Genomic DNA, 17,320 nt, shown 5'->3' on the forward strand with positions numbered 1-17,320 from the left:
GGCTTATTTCCTATTTCTGCATTCCTCCTTTCCCAAAAATTGGGGCCCTTTGACCTTTACCATCAGAAGTAGGCACAGTCAGCCCCTTGTATAAATCTTAGCCCAATAAAAAAAAAATGTAGATGGCTGTTGCTGTACATTGTAGGAGTGAGCCTTTACCCCATATTTTTCTTTTTTTTTTAATGTTTTTTATTATATTATGTTAGTCACCATACAGTACATCCCTGGTTTTTGATGTAAAGTTCCATGATTCATTAGTTGCGTATAACACCCAGTGCACCATGCAATACGTGCCCTCCTTACTATCCATCACCAGTCTATCCCATTCCCCCACCCCCCGCCCCTCTGAAGCCCTCAGTTTGTTTCTCAGAGTCCATAGTCTCTCATGCTTCACTCCCCCTTCTGATTACCCCCCTTTCTTTATCCCTTTCTTCCCTTACTGATTTTCCTAGTTCTTATGTTCCATAGATGAGAGAAATCATATGATAATTGTCTTTCTCTGCTTGACTTATTTCACTTAGCATTATCTCCTCCAGTGCCACTGGAGGAGATAAAGAAATTTTAAATTCAAAAAGCACATCTCATTCTTACATACTTGTTGTCCCAAAAGTGTAGCTGAAGTTTTTCCTTTACTGTAATTATCATCATTGAACTTGTAGGATGGATGCCTTAAATCAAGTCATTGACTCAATATGAGAATTCTCTCTTCTGTTTGGATAACCTATGAACACATGTGATGCCACTTCACCCATGAAGGAACAATGCAGAGAACAACGAACTGGTTGTTCCGAGAAGAACAGACATTAGGAGATGAAGACTGGAAAGAAGGATAGGATTCTGGGAATATGACAACAGTGGCAGCAAAGTTGTTTAATTGCTCTGAATTGCCACGTTAAAAAAGGTAGGGCAACTAGTTGTCAAAACAAGACTAAACATTAAACATCAGACACAAATTTACAAAAATAAAAAGATGATAAAGATATCCCCACAAGGGCCAAAATATGGGTTGTGTTGTGGAGACAAACCCCCTGCCTGTGGGTTTGTGCAGGAAGAAGCAAGCAAAACAATGAGATGGGACAATTGGAGAACAACAGCTCAAAAAGGAGGTTTGTTGTCTCCAGTACCACATGGGTATAAGGGGCCTGTGTTAAGATAGATGAAAGGGGATAGAGCAGTATAGCCTTTATGAACTCTGAATTAACCTGCCAGGGCTCCCTTTTAGGACAAGGTGCCACACTGAGAAGACATTGCTTATAGTGGAATGAAAATCAAGCAGGACAGGGACAACAGAGATAATGGAAAGAAAAGATTTAGACTAATGTGAGGAAGAAGAATAAAGACAGGACATTTTAGAAAGCAAAGCCACAATATTTTTGAACTCCATACACAAGAGAGAATGTAGTGTTGGAGGGGCTAGGATTCCATACTTATCTGGAAGCAGGTAGGTCTGATGTCTCCCTACTTCACAATAGTGTTAATAGGATAAAGTATTGTGCTGAGGTTCCACTCCCACACTGTGGCAATGAAACTTCACAAGCCAGTACAAGGCAGAACTAGTTACAGCTAGGCTTCACCTCTCCTGCCCCTGTCATCAAGGCCCATTGGGGAGTTGACCTTCCCCCTTACCTGGCATCAGTGAGGAAGAATAGAGTGGTGCAAGGAAGGGTAGCTGACAATCTGCTTCTCCTCTCCCCTCATGTCATTGGGGCCTAACCATCCATCCACCCCTATCCACAGTAACAAAGTGATGTCAGTAAGCCTTCTGTTCAGCCCACTTTCCTTGGAGGCAGCAGAGCCAAGCAGTGAGCTGCTCATACAATCCCACTCAGAGGCCACAGGTGGTGTGAGTCAATGCACTTTTGCCAGGAAGGTGACAATGAGGTGAGGAGGGACCTGAACTTTCACCCCCACCCATTTGCAACAAGGCAGTGTGAGTCAGTGCCGCCTTTTAGCCAGGAAGTTTTGGAGGAGCCTGACAGGAAGCTAACACCTGCTAGCCCTGACTCACCTAGCCCTTGCACTATACCTGCTAAAAAAGATTAAGTAAGATCCACAGCCTAATATAATACACAAAATATCTAGTAGTTAGTAAAAAAGCACTCATCATATCAGTCATAACAGGAATGAGAAAAAAGACAATGAACAGACACCAACATCAAGACAAATTAGATACTAGAATTATCTGGCAAGGGATTTTAAGAAGCCATGTTAATGCTTCAACAAGCAACTACAATTTTTTGGACACAAATGAAAAAATAGAAAAACTAATGAAAGAAATACAAATTATAAAAAGACCACAAATGCAAATTAGAGAACTGAAAAATATAATAAAATGAAAAATTGCTGTGTAAGTTCAATAGTAGAGGTGACATAACAGAGGACAGATTCTGATAATCTGAAGACAGATCAATAGAATTTACCTAATGTGAGCAACAGAAAAAAAAAAAGACTTAAAAACAAAAAACAAAAACATGACAGTATCTCAAAGACCCTTAGGGCAAAAACAAAAGGGCTAATGTTGCTGTCAGAAACCCAGAAAGAGAGGAGAGGGAGTGGAACTGAAAAAGTATTTGAAAAAATAATGTCTGAAGCTTCTGAAATTTGGAAAAAGACATAAATCTACAGATTCAAGAAGCTAAATGATCTCCAAACAGGATAAATTCAAAGAAATTCAAAGACATCCATGCCAAGACACATCGTCATTAAATTTCTGAAAACTAAAGACAAAGAAAAAAATCTTGAAAACATTCAGAGAGAAACAATACATTTTAATAACAACATATTTCTAAGCTGTAACTCTGGGGACAGAAGAAAGTACTGAAGGAAAAAAACTTCAAACCAGAAGTCTATATCCTGTGAAAATATCCTTCAAGAATGAAGGGGCAAAATCACAACACTATCAGATGAAGTAAAACTAAGAATTTTAAGCTAGCGAACCCACTGTTTGAGAAATGGCCAAAGAGGGGTGGCCTGGGTGGCTCATTCAGCTAAGTGTCTGCCTTTGGCTCAGGTCATGATCCCTGGGTCCTGGGATCAAGCCCCACATCAGGGTCCCTGCTCAGTGGGGAGTCTGCTTCTCCCTCTGCCCCTTCCCCTGCTCATGCTCTCTTTCTCAAATAAATAAATAAAATCTTTAAAAAATAAAAATTAAAAATGGCTAAAGAAAGCTCTCTAAAAGAAAGGCTTTGAACTTCAGAAATGAAAGAACATCAAAATAGGTAAAAATAAGAGTAAATATACAAGACTATTCAAGCTTTTATGAATTTCTTAGATTATATTTGATTGTTGAAGCAAGTTATAGTACCACCTCATGAGGTGTTTAATATATAAGGAAGAAATACAACAATTATATTTTAAAAGTGTGTGTGAAGGTAAAGGGACCTAAATAGAAATAGGGTTTCTATACTTCACTAGAAAGAGTTAAATGTCAATATTAGTACACTACAATAAGTTCATCTATATATTGGAACACCTAAAGCAATGGCTAATAAAGTTACACGAAGCTATATACTCTAAATAAATCAAGGTAGAATCTTAATAAATGTTCAAATAACCCACAAGAAGGTAAGAAAAGTGAAATGGGAACAAGAAATTTATGAAGCAAACAGAAGCAAATAATAAAATGGCAGCATCAGTTCTAATATATCAGAATTCTGTTAAATGTAAACAGTTTAAATGCACTGATTAAAATACAGAGATGACTTCTGAGAAAGCTGGCAGAGTAGAAGGAACCTAAACTAACCTTGTCCCGTGAATTCAACTAGATAACATTCACAATAGCATCAATAATCCAGAAAATGACCTGAAGACTGGCAAAACAGACTCTCCACAACTAAATATAGAGAAGACATCATATGGAAGAAGGAAGGAGAGGCAGAGACACAGCCAGGAGCTAAATGGACCATAGGACTGTCCCTGGGAAGGAGAGATGCTCAGACACCAAGAGGAGAAAGAAACAGGTGCCCACCCAGGGATCCCACATAAGAAAGATGAATTTCCCAATTTCTTACAAGCTACTAAAACCTGGAACTTTAAAAATTAGTGGGTTTGGCTCTGGGAGAGCTGGAAGGGTGAGAGGAAACTGAGTCTCCACCCTTAAAAAGATAGCACAACAAAGACCCCACACGGTTATAGCCTAGAAGCAGCAGTGTGAAAATGCCTGAGGCATATGGTAGGGGAATTTCTTTACTCATCTTACAGCATGAGCTGAAGGGTTAGGGATCATTGGGAGAATTCCAGGACAAAGGAGCTGACAGGCACCATTTCCCTACCTTGCCCCCCAGCATAAACACACTGCCACCTGTAGGTGCTGACACTAACTTGCTAACAGTGTGCCCTGCCCTGTGATCCTTCAGACACAGCCCCTCCAGCCAGGCTTCAGCTCCAGTTCTCTTCCCACAACAGACCTGTATAAACTTTGCTAACACCGAGCATGCAGCCCTCCCTCCACAATCCTCCCTCCTCCCACTCCTCACTTCAGTAGATCTACCCCTTCTAATATGCTCTTGGATGGAACCCATCCAAAATGATACTGCAAACCTGGCAATGTGCTAGTAGCCTGTACAGGGGCCAGTACCCTCCAAAGTGACTCCTACCCTGGGGAGAGGGAAAGACAACCACACATAACAATCAGACTGCAGTTCAAGCAGTGGGCAGGGGGCAGACATTTGGTCTGGCTGCAGGCCCCATCCATCAATGAAAACTTCTCAGGAGACAACACAGAGAAAGTATCATTTGAGGCTACTTCATTTCTGGCAAATGCCTGGTCTGACTCAACTGAAGCCCAAGGTGGCCCCAGACTGGCCCACTAATGACACAGGGACCAAACCCTTCCCACAACAGGTGGAGAGTCATTGCAGATGACTGGACCAAAGGCAAAAGCAGCTCAGCCACAACAGCACGGTGCACAGCACACACATAGGAGACACCCTTGAAGTGCCAGGTTCTGGCAACCAGGGCACATTGCACTGCAGGGTGTTACAAGACCTCTTCTTCATAAGACCACTACTTTCAAGAGCAGGAGACGTAGCTAACTTTCCTAACACATACAATCAGGCACAGAGAGTTAAACAAAATGAGGAGACAGAGGAATATGTCTCAAATGAGAGAACAGGACAAAATCACAGCAAGAGACCTAGATGAAATGGAGATAAGTAATATGCCTGATAGAGAATTCAAATGGTCATAAAGATACTCACTAGACTTTAGAAAAGAGTGGAACACCTGAGTGAGACCTTTAACAAAGAGATAGAAAACATAAAGAACCAATCAGAGATAAAGAACTCAGGAACAAATAAAAAACACAGCACACGCAATACATAATAGACTGGAGGAAGGAGAATAACAGATCAGTGAGTTGGAGGGCAGAGTAATTGAAAGCAATAAAATTGAACAGGTGAGAAAAAAAATAATGATAAATCAAATTAGACTTAGGGAACTCTGACACAATCAAGTGTAAAAACATTCATATTAGAGAAATCCCAGAAGAGAGAGGAAAGGGGGCAGAAAATTTATTTGAAGAAATAATTGCTGAAAAATTACTGATCTGGAAAGGGACACGGAAATCCAGATACAAAAGGCACAGAGAGCCCCCAACAAAACTAACCTAAGGAGGTCCACACCAAGACACAGAGTAATTAAAATGGCAAAAAGTAGTGGTACACAGAGAATTTTGAAATTAACAAGAGTAGGCAACTAAGCCCGCAGCTGCTTGCAGTCGCAAGGACACAGTTCAGTGATGCTCCAGGGCCCTGGGGAAACCCCCTGGAGAATTGAAGGGGTTGAGAACCGCATAAATCAGTGGAGTTTAGTGCATGCAAAGGTGGAGATAGTTTGATCTAGAGGGTGTATGGGGAGGGGGGGGCTATCTTGCAACTCTAGGCTGGAGACCCTGGGATGGCCATATCTGCTCTGACCCTTTGAAGAGGCCCAGAAAGCTGCCTGGGGAACAAATGCCACAATGATCACCAGCTCACTTGAAGCCCATCCCCCTAACAAGGAATGGGGCAATACCACCCAGGCAAAGACACCTGAGAAGCTGAGCAGCAGGCCCCTCCCCCAGAAGACAGACTCAAAGAACAGGTGAATGAGAAGCTTATAGATCCCATAGGACTGCAAAACTCCAGCACCAGGGGAAAATAATAATTATCTCCAGGTGTTTCTTCACAACTCGTTTATCATTCAGGCTAAAAATTTTACATTTCTTTTTTTTCTTTTTTACCTTTTCCCCGTTTCAAAAAGATTCTTATTTTCCAACTTATGTTAAGTCCCTTTTTAACTTATACTTTTCACATCTACGTTATATATATCTATGGCGCATTCAAATCCTTTTTTTACTTACTCAATTTTATATATATATATATATAATGTAAGTTTTGATTTCCTTGCAATCTTGGGATATAGCATCTTTTTTTTTAAATGTTTTTTTATTATATTATGTTAGTCACCATACAGTACATCCCTGGTTCCTGATGTAAAGTTCGATGATTCATTAGTTGCATATAACACCCAGTGCACCATGCAATATGTGCCCTCCTTACTACCCATCACCAGTCTATCCCATTCCCCCACCCTCCTCCCCTCTGAAGCCCTCAGTTTGTTTCTCATAGTCCATAGTCTCTCGTGCTTCATTCCCCTTTCTGATTACCACCCTTTCTTTATCCCTTTCTTCCCCTACCGATCTTCCTAGTTCTTATGTTCCATAGATGAGAGAAATCATATGATAGTTGTCTTTCTCTGCTTGACTTATTTCACTTAGCATTATCTCCTCCAGTGCCGTCCATGTTGCAGCAAATGTTGACAAATCGTTCTTTCTGATAGCTGGGTAATATTCCATTGTATATATGGACCACAGCTTCTTAATCCAGTCATCTGTTGAAGGGCATCTCGGCCCCTTCCACGATTTAGCTATTGTGGACAATGCTGCTATGAACATTGAGGTGCATATGGCCCTTCTTTCACTACGTCTGTATCTTTGGGGTAAATACCCAGTAGTGCAATGGCTGGGTCATAGGGTAGCTCAATTTTTAACTTTTTAAGGGACCTCCACACTGTTTTCCAGAGTGGCTGTACCAACTTGCATTCCCACCAACAATGTAGGAGGGATCCCCTTTCTCCACATTCTCTCCAGCAATTGTTGTTTCTTCCTTGTCAATTTTGGCCATTCTAACTGGTGTAAGGTGGTATCTTAGTGTGGTTTTGATTGAATTCCCTGATGGCTAATGATTTTGAACATTTTTTCATGTGTCTGTTAGCCATTTGTATGTTTTCATTGGAAAAGTGTCTGTTCATATCTTCTGCCCATTTATTGATTTGATTATTTGTTTCACGTATATTGAGTTTGAGAAGTTCTTTGTAGATCTTGGATACCAGTCTTTTATCTGTAGCATCATTTGCAAATATATTCTCCCATTCCGTGGGCTGCCTCTTAGTTTTTTTGACTGTTTCCTTGGCTGTGCCGAAGTTTTTATCTTGATGAAGTCCCACAAGTTCATTTTATCTTTTGTTTCTCTTGCCTTTGGAGATGTGTCATGAAAAATGTTGCTTTGGCCGATGTCATAGAGGTTGCTGCCTATGTTCTCCTCTAGGATTTTGATGGATGCCTGTCTCAAATAGAGGTCTTTCATCCTTTTGGAGTTTATCTTTGTGTATGGTGTGAGCGAGTGGTCAAGTTTCATTCTTTTGCATGTAGCTGTCCAATTTTCCCAGCACCATTTATTGAAGAGACTGTCTTTTTTCCACCAGATGTTTTTTCCTGCTTTATCAAACATAAGTTGCCCAAAGAGCCGAAGGTCCATTTCTGGGTTCTCTATTCTGTTCCATTGGTCTATGTGTCTGTTTTTGTGCCAGTACCATGCTGTCTTTGTGATCACAGCTTTGTAGTACAGCTCAAAATCTGGCATTGTGATGCCCCCAGCTTTGTTTTTCCTTTTCAACAGTTTCTTGGCGATCCAGGGCCTTTTCTGATTCCATACAAATTTAAGGACTATTTATTCCAGTTATTTGAAAAATGTCATTGGTATTTTGATTGGGATAGCATTGAAAGTGTAGATTGCTCTGGGTAGCATAGACATTTTAACTATGTTTATTTTTCTGATCCATGAGCATGGAATACTTTTCCATCTTTTTGTGTCTTCTTCAATGTCTTTCAAGAGTGATTTGTAGTTTCTAGAATATAGGTCCTTTACATCTCTGGTTAAGTTAATTCCAAGATAACGTATGATTTTTGGTGCTATTGTAAATAGAATGGATTCCCTAATTTCTCTTTCTTCAGTCTCATTATTCGTGTATAGAAATGCAACTGATTTCTGAGCACTGATTTTGTATCCTGCCACATTACTGAATTGCTCTATAACTTCTAGTAGTTTGGGAGTGGATTCTTTTGGGTTTTCCATATAGAGTATCATGTCATCTGTGGAAAGAGACAGTTTGACTTCTTCTTCACTGATTTGGATACCTTTTATCCCTTTTTGTTGTCTGATTGCTGTTACAAGTCTTCTAGAACTATGTTGAATAGTAATGGTCAGAGTAGGCATCCTTGTCAATTTCCTGATCTTAAGGGAAAGGCTTCCAGCTTTTCCCCAATTGAGAATGATATTTGCTGTAGGCTTTTCATAGATGGTTTTTATGAGATTGAGGAATGTACCCTCTATCCCTACACTCTGAAGGGTTTTAATCAGGAAAGGATGCTGTATTTTGTCAAATGCTTTTTCTGCATCAATTGAGAGGATCATATGGTTCCTGATTCTTTTCTTATTGGTATGATGTATCACGCTGATCAATTTGCGAATGTCGAACCACCCTTGCATCCCAGGTAATAATCCCAGTTGGTCATGATGGATAATCCTTTTAATGTACTGTTGGATTCTATTAGCCAGGATCTTGTTGAGGATTTTGGCGTCCATATTCATTAGGGAAATCAGTCTGTAATTCTTTTTGATGGGGTCTTTGGCTGGTTTGGGGATCAAGGTAATAATGGCCTCATAGAATGAGTTTGGTAGCTTTCTTTCTGTTTCTATTTTTTGAAATAGCTTTAGGAGAATAGGTATTATTTCTTCTTTGAATGTTTGGTAGAATTCCCCAGGAAAACCATCCGGGCCTGGAGTTTTGTTATTTGGAAGGTTGTTTATCACTGATTCAATCACTTCATAATTAATTGGCTTGTTTAAAAAATCAATTTCTTCCTGTTTCATTCTTCGTAGTTTATAGGTTTCCAGGAAGGCCCCCATCTCTTCCAGATTGCTTAATTTATTGGCATATAGCTGTTGATAAAAGTTTCTAATAATCCTTCTAATTTCATTGGTGTTGTTTGTGACTTCTCCTTTTTCATTCATAATTTTATTAATTTGGGTCCTTTCTCTATTCTTTTGGATAAGTCTTGCCAGCAGTCTGTCAATTTTATTTATTCTTTCAAAGAACCAGCTTCTAGTTCTGTTGATCTGCTCTACTGTACTCCTCGTTTCTAATTCATTGATTTCTGCTTTAATCTTGGTCAACTGCTTCCTCATGTGTGGATTAGGCCTGTCCCTCTGTTGCTGTTCCATCTTCTTTAGGTGAGAATATAAAAACTGCATTTTAGATTTTTCTATTCTTTTGAGTGAAGCTTGGATGGCTATGTATTTTCCCCGTAGGACTGCCTTTGCTGTATCCCATAAGTTTTGGACCATTGTGTTTTCATTCTTGTTGGCTCCATAAATTGTTTAAATTGATTTTTGATTTCCTGGTTTATCAAATCATTGCTGAGAAGGATGGTTCTTACTCTCCAAGTGTTTGAGTTTCTTCCAAATTTTTCCTTGTGGTTGAGTTCTAATTTAAAGTTTGTGGTCTGAGAATATTCAGGGAATAATTTCAGTCTTTTGGTATCGGTTGAGACCTGTTTTGTGACCCAGAACATGGTCTATTCTTGAGAATGTTCCATGGGCATTAGAATAGAATGAGTATTCTTTGGTTCTGGGTTGTAGTGTTCTATATATATCTATGAGGTCCAACTCGTAGAGTATGGAATTCAAAGCTCTTGTTTCTTTGCTGATTTCTTGCTTAGGTGATCTGTCTATTGCTGATAGTGGAGTATTGAGGTCTCTTACTATTAGTGTAATTTTATCTATATGTCTCTTTATTCTGGTTAAGAGTTGGCTTGTGTATCTTACTGTTCCCCTGTGGGGGCATAGATATTTATAATTGTCATATCCTCTTGTTGGATACATCCTTTAAGAATAATATAGTGCCCTTCTGTGTCTCTAACTATAGTCTTTAGTTTAAAATGCAATCTGTCTGATATGAGAATTGCTACCCCAGCTTTCTTTTGAGGTCCATTGGCGTGAAAGATGGTATTCCATCCCTTTACTTTCAGTCTGAATGTATCTTTAGGTTCAAAATGAGTCTCTTGTAGACAGCAAATGGATGGGTCATGTCTTTTTATCCAATCTGCAACCCTGTGGTGTTTTATGGGAGCATTTAGGCCATTTACGTTGAGACTGATTATTGAGAGATATGATTTAAGTGATGCCATGTTGCCAGTAAAGTCTTTGTTTCCATAGATTGTGACTTTCTGTTCTGTATCACTCTTGGGGCCTTTTTACTTTTATAGAATCCCCCCCCTTAATATCTCCTGTAGGGCTGGTTTTGTGGTTACAGAATTTGTCAGTGACTGGCTATTCTGCAAGGTCTTTATTTCTCCATCAATTTTGAATGACAGCCTTGCTGGATAAAGGATCCTTGGCTGCATGTTTTTCTCTGAAAGAGTTTTAAAAATGCCCCCCCAACCCTTCCTCTCATTCCAGGTCTGTGTAGACAGGTCTGTTGTAATTCTGATACCTTTTCCTTGGTACATGAGAAATTTCTTTGCTCTGGCCGCTTTCAATACTGTATCCTTGGATCTAATATTTGTGAATTGCACTATGACATGACATGGTGTAGGTTTGTCGTGGCTGAGCTTTGGAGGGATCCTCTCTGCCTCTTGGAAATGAATGTTTGTTTCCCTTATTAGATTAGGGAAGTTTTCAGCTACAATTTGTTCAAATATCTCTTCTAGAGCTCTGTTTTTCTCCACCCCCTCGGGGATGCCGATGATTCTGACATTGGAACGTTTCATTGAGTCAGTAATCTCCTGTAACCTACATTCCTGAGCGTGGATTTTTTTGAGTCCAGATTTTATTTTAGCTTTTTCTTCTACTAACCCATCCTCCAATTCACTGATACGTTCTTCTGCCTCATTCATCCTGGCCGTCAGAGCCTCTAGCTTTGACTGCATTTGGTTCATAGAATTTTTAATTTCTGCCAGATTCGCTCCCATTTCCGCCCTTAGAGTTTCTATATTCTCATTAACTTTTTCGTTAATACTTTTTTCAAGTCTACACATCATCTTGACCATTGTTACTCTGAATTCCATTTCTGATAATTTGGTTATATCCATATCCATCAATTCTGTGGCAGAGACCACAGACTCATTGTCTTTTCTTTGCTGGGGGGGATTTCTCCTTCTCGTCATTCTGATGAGGAGAGGTTGCAGGGTTGTCCAGAGCCCAGATTATTGACTGGGACCCAGGCCGTGAGCCCTTGTTTTATAGGGACCTTAGGGATGTGGGCTTCTTTATTTTTCAGCTTGCCTTCTGGGGAGGGGCCTGCCAAGCCGATACTCAGGCAACCCTGTTTGGGTAGATTCTCTGTGTCCCCTGGGAGGGGGGATGGGGATGGATACACTGTGAGCCGGTATTTCCAGGCTTTTGTTCTCTGGCGGCTTTCCCTGGAGGTTTGCTGTGCCTCTTCTGAGAGACAGAGCAGCAGTGGCCGAATCTCAGCCTCTGTCTCAGAACAGAGGGATCGTGGACCATTCTCCACTGATGTTCTAGCCACTTTAACTCTGTTACTGTTGGTGCTGCTCAATCCTGCAGCATCCCGGGATGTGCACCCCACACCCGGCGTCCCAGCCCTCACTTCCAGGGCTGGCACGTCTCTGTCCTTTGTGTTTCTAATACCACCAGCAGCCAGCTGCCAGCCACCGTGCGCACTCCAAAGCTCCAGCCCTCAGTCTGGTCGCACGCGTTCCCCGGCTCACGGTGTCAGTCTGCTCTCTCGCGGGTGCCGGTCAGTGAGTCCGCCCGCTCCCTCGTGCAGGTGGCTACCACTTCCTGGCGCCCGATCGCAGTGGCTCCCTCTCCCTTCCATTTATCTTCTGATATCTGTGAGCAGTTTCATGGCTCCCCGCCTTGTACCTCAATACTCAGTGCTGGAGATGTTCATTTGTAGAGATTCAGATTTATCTTCCTGCGTCTCAGGCTGATTCCTTCAATGTTCAGGCTGGTCTGGTACCTATCCAGCTCAACTCAGGGGACTGGCTGAAAAAGGGGTCCCCTACTCCTCTGCCATCTTAACCCCTCCTGACCGGGATATAGCATCTTCTAACACACAGACCAAAATTCAACCAGGAACAAGCAGATCACCCTGCTTTGTCTACCTTGAGAGATTAGTCTCACTCCCCTCTTCCCTTTTTTTTTTTAATTGTTTTGGATCATCTTGGCTTTGTTTGCGCATCTGTGGTAGCTTCTGACCACTTGGGATTTTTTCTAGGGTGCATTTTACTTGGGTTGTTGTTCATATATTGCATTCTGTTCGTTCACTCACCCATCCTTCCCTGGGCACAATGACTAGGAGGAGGAACTCACAACAAAGAAAGGAACCAAAGACAATGTTCTCTGCTGCAGAATGAATGGATATGGATATAAGCAGGATGTCAGATAGAATTCAGGATAGAATTATAAAGTTAATAGCTAGGCATAAAGAAAGCATAAATGATAATACAGAATCTTGAAGGGCAGAAATGAGATCTAATCAGGCCAAACTTAAAAATGCTATGAATGAGATGCAGTCTAAATTGGATGCTCTAACAGCTAAGGCCAATTAGGCAGAAGAGAGAATAAGTGATCTAGAGGACAGCCTGATGGAAAGGAAGGAAGTTGAGGAAGAGAGGTAAAGAAAGACAACTCAGGCCCATGAAGAAAGTCTTCGAGAATTTAATGATGCCCTGAAAAGAAAAAATGTCAGAATTATTGTAGTGCCTGAGGGGGTGTAGAGAGAGAGAGGGCCAGAAGGTATATTTGAGCAAATCATAGCTGGGAACTTCCTTAATCTGGGGAAGGAAACAAGCATTCATGTCCAAGAGGCAGAGAGGACCCTTCCCAAAATCAATAAAAATAGATCAACACTTGACATTTAATAGTGAAGTTTTCAAATCTTAGAGAAAAAGAAACTATCATGAGACCAGCTAGGGAGAGGAGATTCCTTATGTACAGAGTGAGTAACATCAGAATAACATCAGACCTATACACAGAAACCTGGCAGGCCCAAAGACCTGGCATGATATATTCAGGGTACTAAATGCAAAGAACATGGAGCCAAGAATACTTTATCCAGCAAGGCTGTCATTTAGAACAGAAGGAGAGATAAAAAGCTTCCAGGATAGACAGAAACTGAAAGAATTTGTGACTACCAAGCCAGCCCCACAAGAAATATTAAGAGGGATCCTGTAGACGAAGAGAGAGCCCAAGAGTAACATAGAACAGAAAGTAACAGAGACAATCTACAGAAACAGGGACTTTGCAGGCAATACAACGTCAATAAATGCATATCTTTCAATAGTTACTCTGATTGTAAATGGACTGAATGCTCCAATCAAAAGACAAAGGGTATTAGATTGGATAAAAATACACGACCCAACTGAAGTGGGATTCTTAAATGCAATGGGGATAATTGGATCCTGGGGGGCAGGAGCCAAATGATGGCACTTAATCACCAAAAATAAGGTGGATGTAGAGGCTGATTTTAGGCAACACACATGACTAGGCAGAAGGGCCCACAGTGACTACTGAGCTGATGCAAACAGGCTCATTAAATGACACATCTTGACATAGCCATAGGCCCTAACTAACCAAAGAGGTACTTACAACTAAGCACAGGTGCCAAAAAGGGACAATTCCATACATTCCCATACTTCCCCCCTCCACCCCATAGCCCCCCACCACTGCCCTGTGGCAGTATCTACTTTGCTGGCCTGCCTGCTGTTCCCTTGCAGTGAATTCAATAAACTTCTATCTCCTTTGTTCTGCCTTGGGTGAATTCCTTCACCTCCGGTGCTGCCAGCCCCCACCCAGTTGGAACACACCATAGTGGACATGGTTACCATAGTAGACAGCAGAGTCGATGCAGTAGAGTTAGAATAGTCTGACTTGCAAAGACCTATGGCATTGGCTAGCTGATCATAGCATCCCTGGAAGAGAAGTAGATGGGTTGTCTACTAAATTCTTATTTGATCTATATAAGCAGAAGAGTTCTAGGTCAAGTCAGCAGAAGTCTAATTTGAATTAAAAAAAAAAAAGGTTTCAGCCCCTCAATTAATTCTAAAATTTGAGACAGTTTACAGATCCCAAACCCTTAAATGAAAGGGAAAGTGGGTCCCCACTACACTGTTGATTTTTATACTGTTTATACTCTTTTTACTGTTCATTTATTCTCCCAGCCTTCTCCAAAGAGGTACATAGCCTTTTACCAAGGTGACTAGGCATTGGAGAAAAGAAGACAATTGGCCATTTTGGGAAATACTCAATATTGGCTCTAAACTGACACTAATTCTAGGAGACCCAAAACATTACTGTAGACCACAAATCAGAGTAGGTCCTTATGGAGGAAGGTGATCAATGGAGTTTTTGCTCAGGTCCATCTCACAGTGGGTCCAGTATAGTGTCTCCCCAGTTCCAGAATGGATAGATGGAATTGACATTCTCAAAAGCTGGCAGAATTTCCACATTGGCTCCCAGATCTGTAGAGTGAGAGCTATTATAGTAGGAAAGGCCAAACAGAACTCACCAGGACTGCTTTTATCTAGCAAAATAGTAAACCAAATGCAATGATGCATTCCTGGAGGGATTCCAGAGATTAGTGGGACCATCAAAGACTTAAAGGATGTGGGGATTGTGATTTTCACCACCACATCCCCATTCAACTCATCTATTTGGCCAATGAAGGAAACACAACAGATCTTGAGGAATGACAATGAATGATCATAAACTTGACCAGGTGGTGACTTCAACTGCAGCTGCTGTTCCAGATCTGGTTGCATAGCTTCAGCAAATTAACATAGCCCCTACTCCCTGGTATGCAGTTATTGATCTGGAAAATATTTTTTTCTCCACATCTATTAGTAAAGACCACAAGAAACAAGTTTGTTTTCAGCTGGCAAGACCAATAATACACTTTCACTACCTTAGGTTTGTATCAACTCTCCAGCCATACATCATAATTTACTTCTCAGGAATCCTGATTGCCTTTCCACATAATATATTGACCCATTGGTTTTGAGCCATTGGCAGGCCCCAATAGACAAATAATAATGCAGACTCAGGATTTTGGAATGACGTCATGACATCCTCTGCAGATAACTACTCTCCTTTTGAAAAACAGCTTTTAGGGGCACCTGGGTGGCACAGCGGTTAAGCGTCTGCCTTCGACTCAGGGCGTGATCCCGGTGTTATGGAATCGAGCCCCACATCAGGCTCCTATGCTATGGGCCTGCTTTTTCCTCTCCCACTCCCCCTGCTTGTGTTCCCTCTCTCGCTGGCTGTCTCTATCTCTGTCAAATAAATAAATAAAATCTTTAAAAAAAAAAAAAAGAAAAACAGCTTTTAGCTTGGCTACTGGGTATTACTTGGCTTAAAAACAGGCTGCCAAGCTTGTGAGCTGCTCATCATGAACTGGGTGTTATCTGATCCACCAAGTCATAGCCAAATGTGCATAGCAGCATTCCATCATCCAGTAGAATGGAGGTTCCTCAAAAAGTTAAAAATAGAGCTACCCTATCACCTAGCAATTGCACTACTGGGTATTTACCCCAAAGATACAGATGTAGCGAAAAGAAGGGGCACATGCACCCCAATGTTCATGGCAGCAATGTCCACAATAGCCAAACTGTGGAAGGAGCTGAGATGTCCTTCAACAGATGAATGGATAAAGAAGATGTGGTCCATATATACAATGGAATATTACTCAGCCATCAGAAAGGATGAATACCCATCATTTGCATCGACATAGATGGAACTGGAGGGGATTAACCAAGTGAAATAAGTCAAGCAGAGAAAGATAATTATCATATGGTTTCACTTATATGTAGAACATAAGGAATAGCATGGAGGACATTAGGAGAAGGAAGGGAAAAATGATGGGGAGGAAATCAGAGGGGGAGATGAACCATGAGAGACTATAGACTCCAGGAAACAAACTGAGGGTTTCAGAGGGGAGGGGATTGGGGGGATGGGTTAGCCCAGTGATGGGTATTAAGGAGGGCACATGTTGCAATGAGCACTGGGCATTACATGCAAACAATGAATCATGGAACACTACATCAAAAACTAATGAAGTACTGTATGGTGACTAACGAAAGAAAGAAAGAAAGAAAGAAAGAAAGAAAGAAAGAAAGAAAGAAAGAAAGAAGAAAGAAAGAAGAAAGAAAGAAAGAAAGAAGAAAGAAAGAAAAGAAAGAAAGAAAAGAAAGAAAGAAAGAAAGAAAGAAAGAAAGAAAGAAAGAAAGAAAGAAAGAAAGAAAGAAAGAAAAAGAAAGGAAAAAGAAAGAAAGTGGTATATATGAGATTGGGTCTGAGCAGGCTCTCAAGGCACAAATGCTCATGGCCCCCACTCCTACCTTCTTTCTCCCGGCCTCCACCTGTGGCCTCACAGGGAGTTCTCTAAAATCAGTTGAATGAGGAAGAGAAAACTTGGGGCTGGTTTACAGATGGTTCTACATGATATGCGGGCACTAACTGAAGTGGACAACTGCAGCACTATGACCCCTTTCTGGGGGCATCCCTGAAGGACAGTGGTGAAGGGAAACCCTCCCAGTGAGCAAAATGCTGAGCATCTGGTTGTTCATTTGCTTGGAAGGAAAAATGGCCAGACATGCAATTATATACCGATTCATGAGCTGTGGCCATGGTTTGACTGGACTGTCGGGGACTTGGAAGAATCATGATTAGAAAATTCCTGACAAAGAGGTCTGGAGAAGGGGCACCTGAGTGGCAGTCAGTTAAGTGTCTGCCTTTGGCTCAGGTCATGATCCCAGAGTCCCGAGATTGAGCCCTGCATTGGGCTGCCTGCTCAGTGGGGAGTCTGCTTCTCCCTCTGCCCCTCACCCTGCTCTTGTGCTCCCTCTCACTCTCTCTCTCAAATTAATAAAAAATCTTAAAAAAACAACAACCAAGAGATCCTGAGAAGAGGTATGTGGATAGAGCTCTCTGAATTGGCAAAAAGCATGATTATATTTTTATTCCATGTAAATGCT

The sequence above is a fragment of the Ursus americanus genome, chromosome 34 (genome assembly GCF_024610735.1).
Source record: "Ursus americanus isolate L20-20 chromosome 34, mUrsAme1.1.p, whole genome shotgun sequence".
NCBI classification, from domain to species: domain Eukaryota; kingdom Metazoa; phylum Chordata; class Mammalia; order Carnivora; family Ursidae; genus Ursus; species Ursus americanus.